Here is a 15,713-nt window from a genome sequence, read left to right as displayed (position 1 = left end):
CCCCCCCGCCCCCCAGCAGAATGTCATGTAGTCTTGGTTAAGATTACAGGTTCAATTTCCTTTCTCCTGATAAGAACCTGTTCAGGCCCTGAGATTAATGAAATGCTTCCCCATGCTAATGAGGCATTTGGGTCCCTAAACCTTCAGCCAAGGACCTATCTCTTCTTGAGCATTCTCAAGCCCTTCCCCCAAGAGGTATATAATCAACTGGTTCACTCCAATAAACTGTATGCATCTGCATCCACCCACAATAAAGCAAGATGAACAAGCAAGGCTCACCTCAGAGAGCTGCTTCATTAAAGATTCCCATGGGGAAGGTCTTGCCTTAAAAAAAGCTGCACCTAATAATCCCGAAGAATGCTTTTTCTCTTCTCTAGCCTCTCAGGTACTTGGTCCCAATCAGAAGGGATCCCTCTCATCCTGGGCTGCACCTTCTCCTTCCGGCTTAGCGAGCAGATGCCCCCGAGGGGAAAGGTGGACCTGAGACCCCGGTTTCTGACTTCCTTTCCCGGTGGAATATTGGTGGTGCCTGGGCACCCAGAGAGGAAACTGGGAACCACAGCATTTGTCCCAGATCCTGCTGTCCCCTGCAACATCCCTCTCCCCCAGCCACCCCCTAGTCTGGCAGGTAGGGGCGTCTGACACTCAGGTGGGAAACTTGGGCTGTGGACTCCGGTCCAGCCTTTGCCACCTCTGGGTCTGTGTGCTAGTGGTGTCGACACCCCTGGCAGGGAGGCAGAGCACAGTACAACAGTGCACACCCTTGCCCAGCTTTTTCTTCCTTCCTTCCTCTCTCTCTCTCTCTCTCTCTCTCTCTCTCTTTCTTCATAGATACCAGAGAAAGGACTGGGATCCTCATGCTTGTATGTGAAGCCCTTTGAGACTGATCGGTCCCCTGTCCCAGGCCTCTGTGTTACTTTTCCCCCCTCATCTTCGAGATAGATCACTTAATGGCCCAGAGAGGGAGACGTTTATTGGACCCCACAGTCTCAGATGGCTTAATCCATGGTGCTTTGACCCGGTGCACTCTAGTGTCATGGTGGCAGGAGCATGAGGCAGAAGCAGTCTCTCATTTGCTGCCAGACAGGAAGGGGCAGTGCAAAGCAGAGCCCTCGATGACTGACTTCCTCCAGCAGGGCCCTGTCTTCCTCCTTTTGCCACTTTCTAGTGATGCCCTCATATTCTGAAACTGTCCGGTGACCAACCCGATAGTGAGGCCAGAACTCCCAGGATCCAGAGTTCTCTGGAGATGACATCACAGACACTCAGAACACATTGTCCACCCCCTGAACGTGCCCGTTCCAGTAGTCATAAGCAACCGCTCCAGTTACCATCAGGCATCCCAGGGTTCTGGCTTCCTCCAGAGAAGGGGAAAGGACTCTCTTTTGTCTCCAGGGAAATGTCCTTGGGGACCTAACCTTGTCTGTGTGAGTGATGGGTATTTGATACCTGCTGGTGTCTACAGGGCTCAGCAATGGAGGGAAGAACAGAGAGAGGTGGGCGTGGCTCAAAGGTTATAGATGCAGCAAGAGGGTGACCCAACAGTCTCAGGCCCCAGTGCTTCTTAGCTAGGTGAGGCTGAACAAGTTGTCAAGGCCTTGTTTTCTCATCTGTAAATGGGCTGAGCAGTAAGCAGTGATTAGGTACAGTATATCCTGCCTCAGTTATTCACCTCCAACTCAGGTCTCCTTTTGTTCTTAAATGACCCATGCAGCAGAGGTGACAATCCCACAGAGCAGGAGAGCACGGTAGAATCATAGAGGGGAGATCTGCTTTGTCTGACTCACCTGCCCAGATTGCAGCAGGGCTGAGGTGGCATCAGGTGAACTCCAGAGCCTGGGATCTAGTGTTTGTGGAGTAGAGGAATAGTAATGAGTCTATTTATTGAGTTTCTTGTTCAACAAGGCTTCTTCCTTTAATCTTTACAACAGACCCGATTAAATGACTGGCCCTAAAAGTCAGCCAGTCTGTGTGTGGCTTCTCCGCTCCCACAGGAGGGAGTTCCAGCTTAGAACTGGGGTGGGGTGCAGCTGGTACTTGGTTTACAAAGATGCTGGTAATAGTGGCTCCAGGGCTAGGATGGAGCCCAGTGGCAGAGGGCTGGCCCAGCCTATGGGTGGCTCTGGGTCCCACCCAGCAGCACAGCACAAGAATAAAATAAGAGCGAGCTTCAAAAGCTGCTGTTTGGTTGGGGCCTTGGCAGGTCAAGGCACTTGTCACAAGTCTGACAACCTGAAGTTTGGTCCCCGGGACCCACATGGTTGGGGGAGAGAACCTCAGTTCTGTAAGTTGTCTTTTGATATGCACTCTTGTGAATTGCATACACACTTATACACACATGCACACACACACACACATATATACATACACACATATATATACATATATACACATACACACATATTCATATACACACATACTATACATGTATACACACATACATATACATACACAAAACAAACAAAAAACATGAAGATGGGTAGAACTGAAACAAATTTAAAAATTGTTAATGTGCATTTTATGCAAGTGTGTATGTGTGTATGTGAGTGTAAGAGAGACAGACAGACAGACAGACAGACAGACATGTGGAGGACAAAGGGCAGTCTCAGATGCCACCCTCAGGAGCTACCCACCTTCCTTGAGGCTGGCTTTCACTGGCCTGGAGCTCATCAATTAGGTAAGGGTGGCTGGGCAGTGGGTCCCCAAGGTTTCCTTCCTAATACTTAGAATACAAGCTCAGGCTGCCACACCCACTGCTTTCATGGGGATTCTAGGAATCAAATTCAGGTTTTCTTGCCTGTTGGCAAGTGTTTTATAAGTGGGTTGCTCCTCAACTCTTCTCTGTTTTACAGACAAGGAGAGTAAGAAGCCAGGTCACAGGGGACAAGTCAGAACCTTCTGTCCCAGACAGGAAATTGGATCTCTTTATTCCCAGCCATTGCATGGCTTCTGGGGCTCTGTGGGAAGGTTTGAAGTGTTTCCTCAGAGGGAGCCGTCTGAAGTTCACAATGGGCCTTGCCAGGCTTTGGCCCCTCGGCTTCTCTCTCTCAGAAGCTGAGAACTCTGTTGTGGAATCCTGTCCCCCCTCCCAAGGGCTGCACTGCCTCTGAGTTAGAGAGGCTGGGTAGACCCCTTGCAAGGGCAATTTTTATGACGACCACCTGACCTTGGGTCCTCAGGACACAACGAAGCATCACCAGACTCGAGATCAGCCTCTTTCATGCTGGGGACAGACTTGGATTGGCTTATGAGGCTGCAGAAGTGTCATCAGATGCAGAGTCATGAGAGAGTTTAGGACAGGATTGCACATGGCATTCGTTAGGCACAGTCAGATATTTTACTGCACAGTATGGGAGAGAAATGAGAATGGGTGGCCATCCTTCTCCACCAGACATCTATGTGTCCATCTAGCACTTCCCCGGTGTGTGCAAGGCCCTGGGGCCTTGGTCTGTTTGCCCACTACCAAAGCCTCACATGCAGGGGACAGAACCCAGCATACAGTAGGTGCTCAATGAAGAAGTGAACTTGCTTCCCAGCATGCCTGTGGTTTGGGATGGTAAACTTACAGGGTGGGTGGGGTTGAGGAAGGAGTAACCTTGGTCTGTTGTTGGTGAGGATGGGGGGTCCGGGGGAGGGCTGCAGTCAAGGCAGGAGAAACCAGGTCATCAGCAGCCAAAGCTGAAGTCTTTTGTCAGTTCACACTTGAGTGGCTCTCTGCTGATCACTTCCAGGCTAAGCACCTCCAACGTAAAAACCCAAATTGTCATCTTCTGGAGCTGGGGATATACCCCCAGGGCCTTGTACACTCCAGGGAAGTTCTGCCTCTGAGCCAACTGCTGGTGTGCTACAGTTGAACACAGTGGCTCATGGGTATAATCCTAGCATTTGGGAGGTGGGAGGCAAGAGAATGGCCATGAGTTCAAGGCCAGCCTGAGCTCCATAGTGAGTTTCAGGCTACAAATACAAGACACTCCCTCCAAATCATAATGTCATAGATGGGAAATTCCACACCTAACCTCATGTGTTCTCAAAATAAAGGCACGATGAAAGGACGGGACACAGTTATCAGCAGCTGTGGATATAAGGAACTTATGAAGCATAGATGAAATTTTTGTATAGATTTGGTTCCTACCCTGCAAGACATCTATGCAACTATACAAATTAAAAACAAAACAAAACAAAACCTATCACCAACAAATAAACACCAGACCTGAAGGACTTCTAGTACTCAGGCATTTGGGATAATGGCTATTCAATTAATATTAACTGACAAAGTTCTCATGCAATACATCTCTTGGTAACATCTCTACTTTTCAAAAGGGAACACCAAGGCCCCCAGTGCTGGCGCCCTCACCTGCCCTTTCCCAGAATCTGCAAGGCCACAGCTCCTGATGCCCATGTGAGTCTGTGGCAGGTGGAGGCTGCCCAAGGCCCCCTGTCACCCCAGCTTGGTTGGTGAGGGCCCAGCTGGCATCCTTGCTGCTCCGTGACCCTCAGGCACCGGCTCAGCACACACCCCTCCTGCTCTCATTTGAACCGGGGCCGCTGTTTCTGCAAGTTTCCATTTTTAGCTCCCTGGACTGGAACGCAGTGTTCAACGCACCGTAAACCGCAATGTCAGTTTGATTAGAGAGGCGCATGTGGGCTCTGGGCTCGCGCCTCCCTGCATCTAATAATAGCATGCTGGATCCTCTTTCCCCTCTCCTTCCAAAGCGTTTCCTATGCAGTGTCCCATTTAAGCTCCGGGGAGGTAGCCGGCTGGTGGCTATTGAGTGAAAGGGCTTCTAGAACTATTCAGTGCTGTTAAAATGTGAAAGGGTTATTGTCCTCGCTGTTTTAAAAGGGGAAGAGAAACAGAACTGGGATTCTGGGAGCAAGGTTCTAAAAGGAGCTGGTGTCTAAATGAGCACATGCCCTGTGTGTCTTCTCTTGCCAGCCATGGAAAATACATTTTTTTTTTTTTTTTTGCATAAGAAAAAAGGCTCAGGGAAATCGGATATCTGGTCCAAGGTCATGAAGCTCCCAGGTGATGAACTATGGTTTTGACCCAGGACTTATACGGCCTCTGAGCCCTCTGTGATGTCACTAACTAGGTTATTCTGGAAATAAAGACACAGCAAGACCGTGATGCTCTTGTCTCGGACTGACTCTGCACCCTGCCCTTGTCCTTGGGAGTTTTACCTGAGGACGTTATAAACCAGAGGGGTTAATTCCAACCAGATGTGGGCATTCTTCACCCATCAAAAATGCAGAGAATAGCAGATTCTTGTTTGCTTTTCCTTCCAGTTCTACTGTGCATTCGATAACTCATCCATACATTCATCCAGTGCCTTGGTTTCAAGGTACGGTCCTTGTGTGACCTGGAACAAACAGCATCGCTCCTCTGAGAGCCCCAGCTTCCTCATCTGGGAACCACAATGAATCCAACTTCATAGGGTCATTGTGAGATGTGTGGACGTGGGAAACAAAAATATTTGAGAGCCAAAGAGCAGATGGATTTCTGGGTAGACTTGAAGTCGGGTATCTGACGTCACTTTCTGTACCCTCTCCCTACTTCTGCAGCTTCTGTTCACGTCAATGTTTCCTCCAAGGTGAGATGACTTAGTTGCTGCTCAGGATCTCAGCATAGTAGGATCTCCCTTTCCCAAAACCTACCACAAATTCCGCAGGCTCAAGCCCCACTGGACTAACTTGGGTCACATGCTTAGTCTTCAACCAAATCCCTTATGGTCTTGAGTAGTGAGAAACAAGCTGAATGACCAGACTCAGTCATCGAAGTAGAAGTGGGAGGAGAATGTAGGTCTTGAAAGAAGCAGCAGAACTGATGCCCAGTGTCCATGTCATGCCTCTAAGGAATGTACTAGATCATGAGGACTTACTTCCAAGTGATTTATTTATTAGGAAGTCCTTACGGGGTTGGCTTAGCATTCAAGAAACCCTGGATTCCACCCTTAGCATTTCAGAAAACCAAGCAGGGATGGTGCATTCCTATTCATTCCAGCACTTAGGAAGCAGATGCAGGAGGATTAGAAGCTAAAGGTTAATCTAGTCTACATAAAAGTTGGAGCCAGCCTGAACTATATCTGCACAATATAGGAGTATGAGACTCATATTCTCTCTCTCTCACAGACAGACACATACACACAAACACACACACAGAGACTCACACACACACACTTATAAAAGAAAAAACAATAGAGGAGGCAAGACAAAAGGAAGTGGTTAGGGGTTTTATTACAGGCAAAGGGTTATTATAGTTTTTGCCTGGCCTTGAGTGTAAATTATACATCCCACTTTCAAACAAGGCAACTGAGGATTTTTATTCATGAACCAGTCACTGACAGTGGACCATATCCCACTGTATTCCCAGGGTATGTACATTCTTGAGAAGTCCTGGGATGCTACCTTTGTAGCTCAAGGGTGATGCTCTAAAGGTCGCAGCTGCAAATCTTCTGCAACTGAATCACACAGAAGCTTGGCTATGTTCAGAGGTGTTGGGAGGCATCCAAGATGCCCTGGATGCAGTTCCAGAAAAACCCTCTAGAATATGGTAACTTGTCGTTTCAAATGAAGGAGAGGAAGGAGGAACAAGACAGGACAAGGAATTGGGAGGAATGGAAGCCACTGAAGAACTGGGCATACAAGAGGAACTTGATTCTGATCAGGAAGGGGGAACAGAAATAGAGCAGGGCCAGTCCCCCTGCCTCCCCTGATTGTCACTGACAATATCATTGCTTGGTATACACCTCTGCAGAAGCAACTGAGCAGGTATGTGAGGGGCAGAGACAGCAGGTGTACTGGCTGGTTTTGTGTGTCAACTTGACACAAGCTGGAGTTATCACAGAGAAAGGTGCCTCCCTTGAGGAAATGCCTCCATGAGACCCAGCTGTGGAGCATTTTCTCAATTAGTGATCAAGTAGGGCGGGCCAATTGTGGGTGGTGCCATCCCTGGGCTGGTAGTCTTGGGTTCTATAAGAAAGAAAGCTGAGCAAGCCAGGGGAAGCAATCCAGTAAGCAGTATCCCTCCACGGCCTCGACATCAGCTCCTGCTTCCTGTTTGAGTTCCAGTGCTGACTTCCTTTGGTGATGAATAGCAATATGGAAGTGTAAGCTGAATAAATCCCTTCCTCCCCAATTTGCATCATGGTCATGATGTTTGTGCAGGAATAGAAACCCTGACTAAGACAGCAGGGAATCCAGAGAAGCTGTTCAGCTCCACCCCCTCAACCCCACTAGATGAAGGAGGTTGATGCAAGCCCACTGAGCCCTGGGAGACGTGGGTACCTGCATATACCCAGGGTGATCCACCAGATGCTGGAGACCTGGAGGTCCGTAAATCAATCTCTAACCATATTCTCTCTGCCTACCTCTCATCCCCCTAGGACTTTTCCACCAAGATCAGCTGCCATCTTCCTGCCTCAGTTTCCCCTCTGTCATTTGCAAGCTATGTCCATCTGAGCATCTGTAGAGGGTACCAAGAGGCAGAGAGGAGAGAGGGATGGAGTGCAGGAGGCCAAGCCAGCAGCTTCACCCCAATGTCAAGACTGTTTGATTTGTTTAGTATCTGAAGGGGAGGGAGACAGGTCAGACCAGCAAAAGGGAAATAGTGAGAGTCTTTGCTGGCTGCCAGGCTCTGTGCTACAGCCAGTAAGTGTATTGGCTACTTCTCTGTCCACTCTGTTGGAATTCATGACAGTAGCAACTTAAAAAGGAAGGTTTAATTGCATATCTTAAGGATATAGTCCACCACAGCTGGGAAGGCAGGGCTGCAGGAAAAGGAGGCAGTCTGGTCACACTGCATCTGTGGTAGGGAAGCAGAGAGGGAGAAAGAGGTGGAGATGGATGTGGGGGAGGGAGAGGGGGAGGGGAAGAGGAAGAGGGAAAGAGAGATGGAGATGGATGTGGGGGAGGGAGTGGGGAGAAGGGAACAGGGGAGGAAGAGGGGGAGAAGGAAGGGTATGGGGAAGGGGGAGGGGGAAAGGAAGAGGGAGAGAGAGGAATGCTGGTACTCAGCTTGCTTAGTCTAGTTTACTTGGTCCAGACTCTCAGGGATGGTGTTGCCCACTGTTTAGGGTGCATCTCCCCACCTCAGTTAACCTAAGCCAGAAACTTCCTTGCACACATTCTCAGAAGTATGTGTCCTAGGCGATTCCAGATGCTGCCAAGGTGACAATCAGTAGTTAGCATCACGAGAAATGACATCTCAATACGCCCCGTGCAACAAGCACAGCAAATGACACGTTAGGACGTTGGTTACAGGTAACTGAACCTGGCACGATAGCTTGAGGAGAGAATTTGTTGGCTCAGGAACCAGCAAGTCCAGGGAAGGGAGTCGCGGCTGGGCAAGGGATAAAATCTTAGCATTTAACTCATGTCTTTTCCCATTTTTGCCCTCTTCTGGATTGTCTCTACCTTTAAGTACCTTTCTTGATGGATGGCCAGTGAGTTCAAAGGCTCCTGGTCACGTGCTCAGCCCACTTGTAGATTAGAGAGATTCTCTTTCTCAGTGATTTACTCTGTGGCTTGTGTCCCCAGGTCAGATCCTCTTGTGAGCTCTGGACCAATGACTGAGGACAGAGATGTGGAGAATGCTTCAACTGGTCAAGCTTTGCTTACCTGCTCACCTATGGAGCTATGGGTGGAGTTAACCTTCTCTGAAATGTAAGGTCTGAGAATGAGGCAGCAGCGGAACTCCAAAGAAAAATAAATGTATATATTCTTGCCAGATAAGGGAGACCAGGTCCAGAGAAAGAGGGATGGATAATAGGGAAGTGGCCTTCTGCGGGTTTATGTATTATTCTCCACTTAAAGAAAAAAGCAAGTTTAGAAGGGTGTATGAACTTTGTCAAATGCCTAATAAGTGAGAGGGTGGTGATACGGGATGTTCTGTCTGAGTGCAGGCCAGAGCTTTGGACCACTGCCCCAGCTTACTGCTTTGATGGGAGGATCTGTTTCTGGAGTTTCCAGAGTAGAGGGGCATTCCTTGTCCCCATAGGTCATGCTCCATTTATTAAGAATGGGCTGGAGAGATGGCTCAGTGGTTTAAATGTTTGCTGCCTAAGTATGAGGGCAAGAGTTCAGATCCCCAGTGTCCATGTAAAAGCTGGATATGGAAGCACATGACTCTAACCTCAGGACTGGGGCAGGACTGAATGGATGGATTCAGAGGGCTCTCTGACTGCAGTGTGGAGGAGACACTAAAGTACTGGTTCAGTGGGTGCACTGGCTGGTTTTGTGTGTCAACTTGACATAAGCTGGAGTTGTCACAGAGAAAGGAGCTTCAGGTGAGAAAAATGCCTCCATGAGATCCAGCCATAAGGCATTTTCTCAATTAGTGATCAAGGGTGAGAGGGCCTATTATGAGTAGTGCCATCCATGGGCAGGTAGTCTTGGGTTCTATAAGAGAGCAAGCTGAACAAGCCAGGGGAAGCAATCCAGTAAGCAGTATCCCTCCATGGCCTCTGCATCAGCTCCTGTCTCCAGGTTCCTGCCCTGTGTGAGTTCTGTTCCGACTTTCTTTGGTAACGAATAGCAATGTGGAAGTATAAGCTGAGTAAACCCTTTCTTAGCCAGCTTGCTTCTTGGTCATGGTATTTTGTGCAGGAATACAAACCCTGACTAAGACAGCAAGTCTGTCTATAAAAAATAAGGTGTAGAGAAAGTGAAGCCACCTCATGTTGACTTCTTGTCTCCACATTTGCATGCGAGAGTGAATGCACGCTCCACATGCATACACACACACACACACACACACACACACACACACACACACACACACCCCACACAAACACACACCATTGAAAAAGGAACCAAGCCTGGGACCAGGATTTGAAGGCATGGGCTCTCTTTCTAGACTCCCAGATGTTAGATATAGTATTTGAAAAAAAATGCAAACTGGAGCCTCAGTTTCCCCGTCTGTGTCTAGCCCAGAGTGGCACATCCTCTGTCTACATTGCAGGCAAGCCAGTAGGATGAGAACATATCTTTACCCATGATGCTCCTCTGCTCCGCATACCTTTCCCCACAGGCTGAACTAAGTGTCTGTCAGAGTTTCTGTTAACTCCACACAAGCCTATGCATACATGGGGAGAGGGAATCTTCGTTAAAGAATTGCTTCCACCAGAGTAGGCATGTCTCTGGGGAGTTTTCCCGATTGCTGTAGAAGGTCACAGTCAACTGTTGGTGGTGCCATTCCCTAGACACAAGCCTATGCATACACGGGGAGAGGGACTCTCAGCTGAGGAATTGCTTCTATCAGATGATGAGTAGCCATGACTCTGGGAAATTTTCTTGATCGCTGATGGATGTAGGAGAGCACAGTCCACTGTTGGTGGCACCATTCCCTAGGCAGGCAAGCCTAGGCTGTGTAAGAAAGGCTGCTGAGCAAGCCATTAACCAGTGTTCCTCCGGGGTCTCTGGTTAAATCCTAACCTCTCAGGTTCCTGCCTTGAATTTCGGCCCTGGCTTTCCTTAATGGCCTATAGGCCAAATATGCCCTTTTCTCCCCAGGTTGGTTTTGGACAATGTTTCCTCACAGCGATATCACAGTGATAGACAGCTATTCAGAATGGTCCCTCTTTTGAGCTACTATGGTGACATGGCCTATTTTAGTCTGTTTCAGTCTGAGTGTGTACCATAAGCCTGGTGGGGCCTGTCCACTGGAGAGTAAGACTGTGCATAACATGGACAGATGTCTTTCCCCTTCTGGACATAAGTTAAATAATGGAAAGTGAGCATTGTCTGAGCCTATTACTGGAAGTCTGGTGGGCTGAAGAAGCTGTTGATTGGAGATTAGGAAAGAGAGGAGATTCCTGTGAGGTGGTAGAGGAATAGCTCAACTTGCTCTGTGACACTGTAAAGCTTAGCATGGAGTCTTTGTAGAAAAGAACATTTGAGACATAAAGTGACTCCCGTGGAGACAGAGCAGTGGGGACCCCAGCGGCCTGTGACTGTCATGCTTGCTGCTTACATCCTGCAGTGAGGATCCAGGGCTCTTTTGGATGTTGTCTTAAAGCCACCTGTTATTGCTTCTTGCTTCCCTGGCTCAGGTAAGCCCAAATTCAGCTCTAAGTATGTCTCCAGGAGTGTTCAAAGTGCCAAGTTGATTAACACTTTAGATGATAAGATCAAGGATCAAGATACAGGGAGCTTAAAGAACGGATTAATTTTAGAGAACAACCAACATAGAAACCAGAGCTGGCTGGATTTACAGATGGCAGAGAGCTCTCAAACTCAGAAGGGTCCCAGGCCAGAGATGAAGTCAATAAGTGTTCTCATAAGATCCTCTGCTGAGACGCCAGGAAGCCCAGGGCCAAGTGCTCTGGACCTTACATTTATGCCCTATGCCTCTTTTAAGGAACAGAAAGCCAAATGATATTAGGGATTTGTTCTAGTTATCTCAAGAACAGCAAGGTAGCTAACCAGTAGAAACAGGATTAAGTCTTTTGGGGTGTCTGAGCCTGGACTCCTTTTTAATCACTTATATAAGACAACACATCAATCTTTTTTTTCTTCTTCTTTTTTTCCCCATCAGTGTTTCTGGCTTCCCTTCTGAGATTTCTTTCATCTTCTGTCTTGCTTTTCTTCTACAGAGCCGTGGTTATTGTTAACTTTTGAGGAATCTCCAATAGCTGGTACCTATTTATATTTTTCAAATTCTTTTAGCTTCTGAAGTTTCTTTCTAACATCTAAGGCTAACTGCTTAACAGAAAACAATGCTGGCTGCTGGTTTTCTGGCTTGTCTGGGTCTCTGGGGATCAACACCCGGTGAGCATTCCAGGAACCCAGTCAGTGATTCTTGGGGTTCTTGTATGACCTCATTTACCGTAGATGGTGGGTTTTCTAGAAGCTACTTCAGTCTTTCTAAAAAGGGCCTGGTGAAAACTGTCCCCAGCCATCTTGCTTTGGTCAGTGTTGACTCCCAGTCCAGTCAGACAGAAAGGAAAACCCATTCTATCCAGATAGAAGCAGAAAGAAAGTTGTACAAAGAGACATGGAGTAAAGGCCACCAGAAGGGGCCATTCTTACACCTAAACAGTCCAGGGGAGCCAGTGGTATCTCTCACGGACCCTGGACACTGGATCAGCAGCTATGTCAACCTACTTTGTGTCCTAAACAGAAGGTATCTCAATCAGACTTAACTCTAGAGGTGACACACCTGGTAACTTCCAATTTTGTTCCCTATTGGTGTGGAGGTGTTGGATACCTCTGAGGTGTTAGGCAGCAATTGATCAGAGGGAGTCCTGGCACCCTGGAACATCTCATGTTGTGCATGCTCTAGAAGACCCTTGATCACTATACTCTTCCTTGCTCTGATGAGCTCTGAGGCCCTGGTATCTCAGCATTCAGTCTCTGGACACCTCGCTGGGGCCTCCAGTAACATTGTGAGTTATCTGCCAGAGGAGACTTCATGGAGATTAGTTCAAGCCAACAGAAAGTCTTTATCAGCCAGCTGGTACCTACTGGGTGTTTGAGATCTCCGTGCAATCATAAGACTTTCTTAGGTTGAGGTTTTTTTTTTTTTTCTTTTGGTTTTTGGAGACAGGGTTTCTCTGTGTAGCCCTGGCTGTCCTGGAACTCACTCTGTAGACCAGGCTGGCCTCGAACTCAGAAATCCACCTGCCTCTGCCTCCCAAGTGCTGGGATTAAAGGCGTGCGCCACCACCGCCCGGCTGGGTTGAGGTTTTAAGCACATTTCAGTTATCAAAAATAGTTAGCCAGAAGCCAAAAATCAGAATTTACAGACTTCGATCAATTAGGCCTTTGTTTTTATTTTGACAGGTGTTACTGACTACAAGTTAGGTTCCAAGGCACTTCCATCATGGCATCAGCCATGCTAAGGTCTGGGCACTTGTTCCAACAGGTAGCATTATTATTTACTTTTGGCTGTTGTCTAAATATTAACTGGCCATTATGGCCTTCTCTCTGTGTGTATGTGTGTGTATGTGTGTGTGTGTGTGTGTGTGTGTGTACAAGTGTGTGCATCCATGTATGCTCCTTCAGAAACCAAGTAAGTGTCCTCTTCTGTCACTCTCTGACAGATTGCCTTGAGATAGAGCCTATCACTAAACTAGAAGCTTGTCCTTTGGGCTATTGACTGGCCAAAGATCTCTCAGAATCCCCTGCCTGCCACAGTCCTGGGGTTATAGGCATGCACAGGCATGCCCAGTTTTTTATGTAGACACTAGGAATTTGAAATTAGGTCCTAATGCTTACAAAGGAAGTACTCTTTCCCACTGAGCTCTCTCCTCAGATCCCAGGAATTGAATCTCTTTTTTTGGTTGTTTGTTTGTTTTGTTTTTTTCAAGACACAGTTTCTCTGTATAGCCCTGGCTGTCCTGGAACTCACTCTGTAGACCAGGCTGGCCTCGAATTCAGAAATCCGCCTGCCTCTGCCTCCCAAGTGCTGGGATTAAAGGTGTGTGCCACCACTGCCTGGCTAAGAATTGAATCTTAAAACTGTTCTTCATTGGGCAGGTGGATTTCTGCGTTTGAGGCCAGCCTGGTCTACAGAGTGAGTTACAGGACACCTAGGGCTACACAGAGAAACTGTGTCTTAAAAAGCTAACCAACCAACCAACAAAACAAACAAACAAAAAAACTGTTTTTCGTTCAGAGAACTGACAATCAGGAAAGACGGTTGATTAATGGAATAGATATCTGTCTTGTGCCTAGTTTTCAGACAGCAGATACATGTTCATATCTGGATAAGAGAGTTGCCGTCAGTCATTCTGGATCGTGGTTCAGGCCCCCCCCCCCCCCGCCCTAGTCAGGTGGTCAGCCTGACATTTCTGAGACTCTTGATGTCTGCTTCTCACTATTGTCCCTCCTGTTCTCCCCATCTGTGGACGTTTGGGCTTAGATACTTCTTGAAATGATGAGCCATGCCAATTTCTGCTGTCACCAACCTTCAGCTTCACCCAGGGACCTCTGAGCTGCAGTGGTATTAACTCAGAACAAATAAAGCATAGATGCTAAGCTACCAATAACAGGCCTGCAGGTTTCTCTCTCTGCACAGAATACCCTATCCATCCCTCCAGTCCCTTATCAGTCCTGATACAATTTGCTGATTGCCATCTTAAGAAGACTCTGCTGCGATGGTTAGTTTTACTTCTCAACTTGACATAATCTAGTATCATCAGAGAGAAGGGCCTTGGAGAATTTCTGAGGGGGATTATCTTAATTAGCATTGAAAGACCCACCACCATGGGTGGCATCATTCCCTATACTTGGGTCCTGGACTGAATAAAAAGGTGCTGAGGACCATCTTGTGTACATTAGTACACGTATTCCTTCTTTCTTCTGATTATGGGTATCATGTGACTTCCCTGCGATGAGTGGCCTGCAGTCTAGAATTGTGAACCCAATTAGCTTTCTCCCTAAGGTTGCTTTTGACAAATTTTGTGAAATTTTGTCAATTTCACAGTTGATAATGAAACTAATACAATTATCCATACATATAAGAAGTGGGTCTGGAGTTTTATTTTTTTGGGGGGGGGGACAGGGTTTCTCTGTGTAGCCCTGGCTGCCCTGGAACTCACTCTGTAGACCAGACTGGCCTCGAACTCAGAAATCCCCTTGCCTCTGCCTCCCAAGTGCTGGGATTAAAGGCGTTGCCACCACTGCCCCGGGTCTGGAGTCTTAAGAAGTTGACCACACAATTCAAAGTATTTCAGCAGGACAAAGGATCATTTCTGTAGAAGGGTGTGTAGCCTTGATTCTTCAAGTAAACACACGCAGTGGGATCCTACAAGGGGGTTGGGGGAGTGGTAGTTTCTTCCTAATGTAAAAGGGTCCTGTGCCTCACTCTTATTGGTCAGGGCTAGGCCTCACCTTGTTACCTGATTGGCTAATTCAAAGCAGTATGATTTCTAGGGATAAATAACTTAAGCATACATTTTGATTATAAGAAGTGCTGATTCTGGAGGAATTTGAATTTCGACTAGGTAACTTCTTTAAGACATTTTAAATGGCGTTCTGCTTCATTTGACTCTTCAATAAGAAACATAGTACATTTTTATTTTCATTCTTCCCACCTGCCCTCATCACCAGGGAAACCAGCTATGTTTGCCCACACAGCACACAGGCCAGTCCACACGATAACCAGAAGCCATCCCTTCACCATGTCCTACCAGAGGCACACTGTATCTCCGAATAATGATTTGCTAGCCCTTGATGTGACCAATTGCATCTGAGGTGAGGAGTGAGTCCCCACACAGTGGCAGGCTCCTGACAGTTACTCAGCAGTGGTGGCTGTCAGCAATGAGGCTTCCGGCTGCAGGGACTCTGCAGAAGGTGGCTACAAGGTGATGAGTCAGGGCCAGGTGTAGAAACCACAAGCAAAGGCTACAAGTGCCAGAGTGGAGAGCTGAGGGCCAGTGACACAGCGTGACTTCTGCAAAGCGATGCTTGGAAATGCCTTGGTTCGCATCTCAGAGTGTGGCTACTCTAGCTAGGAAGCTGAGAAGGGCTGCTGAGGCTCTTAGCTCTGGGAGAGGACCTGTGGGCCAGGGAGAGACAAAACAAACCATAAGGCTAGCTGCTTTCTAAGACACAATGTCAGAGCGCAGCTGTTCCTTGCTTGAGCTTCAAGTCAAGCCTCACTTGTACTTGAAGAACATACATAGCCCTAGCCTCCATGGCTTCTTCAGAGAAGCCAGGAAGTTAGTGAATATCAGGCTCACAAAAAGCAGCAAAGAGGGCCTGTGATAAAA

General features: G+C 47.6%; 1 long non-coding RNA gene across 1 annotated transcript in view; it reads left to right on the top strand.

The window, feature by feature from the left end:
- Positions 1 to 1,318: 1,318 nt before the first annotated feature.
- The window catches only part of LOC116070851, a 16,623-nt gene continuing 2,228 nt past the window's right edge, over positions 1,319 to 15,713 (top strand). The window contains exon 1 of the long non-coding RNA XR_004110590.1: positions 1,319 to 1,427. This is a non-coding gene — a long non-coding RNA (uncharacterized LOC116070851). The remainder of the gene's footprint in view (positions 1,428 to 15,713) is intronic.

This window comes from Mastomys coucha, unplaced genomic scaffold, assembly GCF_008632895.1.
Source record: "Mastomys coucha isolate ucsf_1 unplaced genomic scaffold, UCSF_Mcou_1 pScaffold22, whole genome shotgun sequence".
Lineage (NCBI taxonomy): Eukaryota > Metazoa > Chordata > Mammalia > Rodentia > Muridae > Mastomys > Mastomys coucha.
Note: the sequence above shows the minus strand (reverse complement) of the source record. Positions and strands in the feature narration are given on the sequence as shown.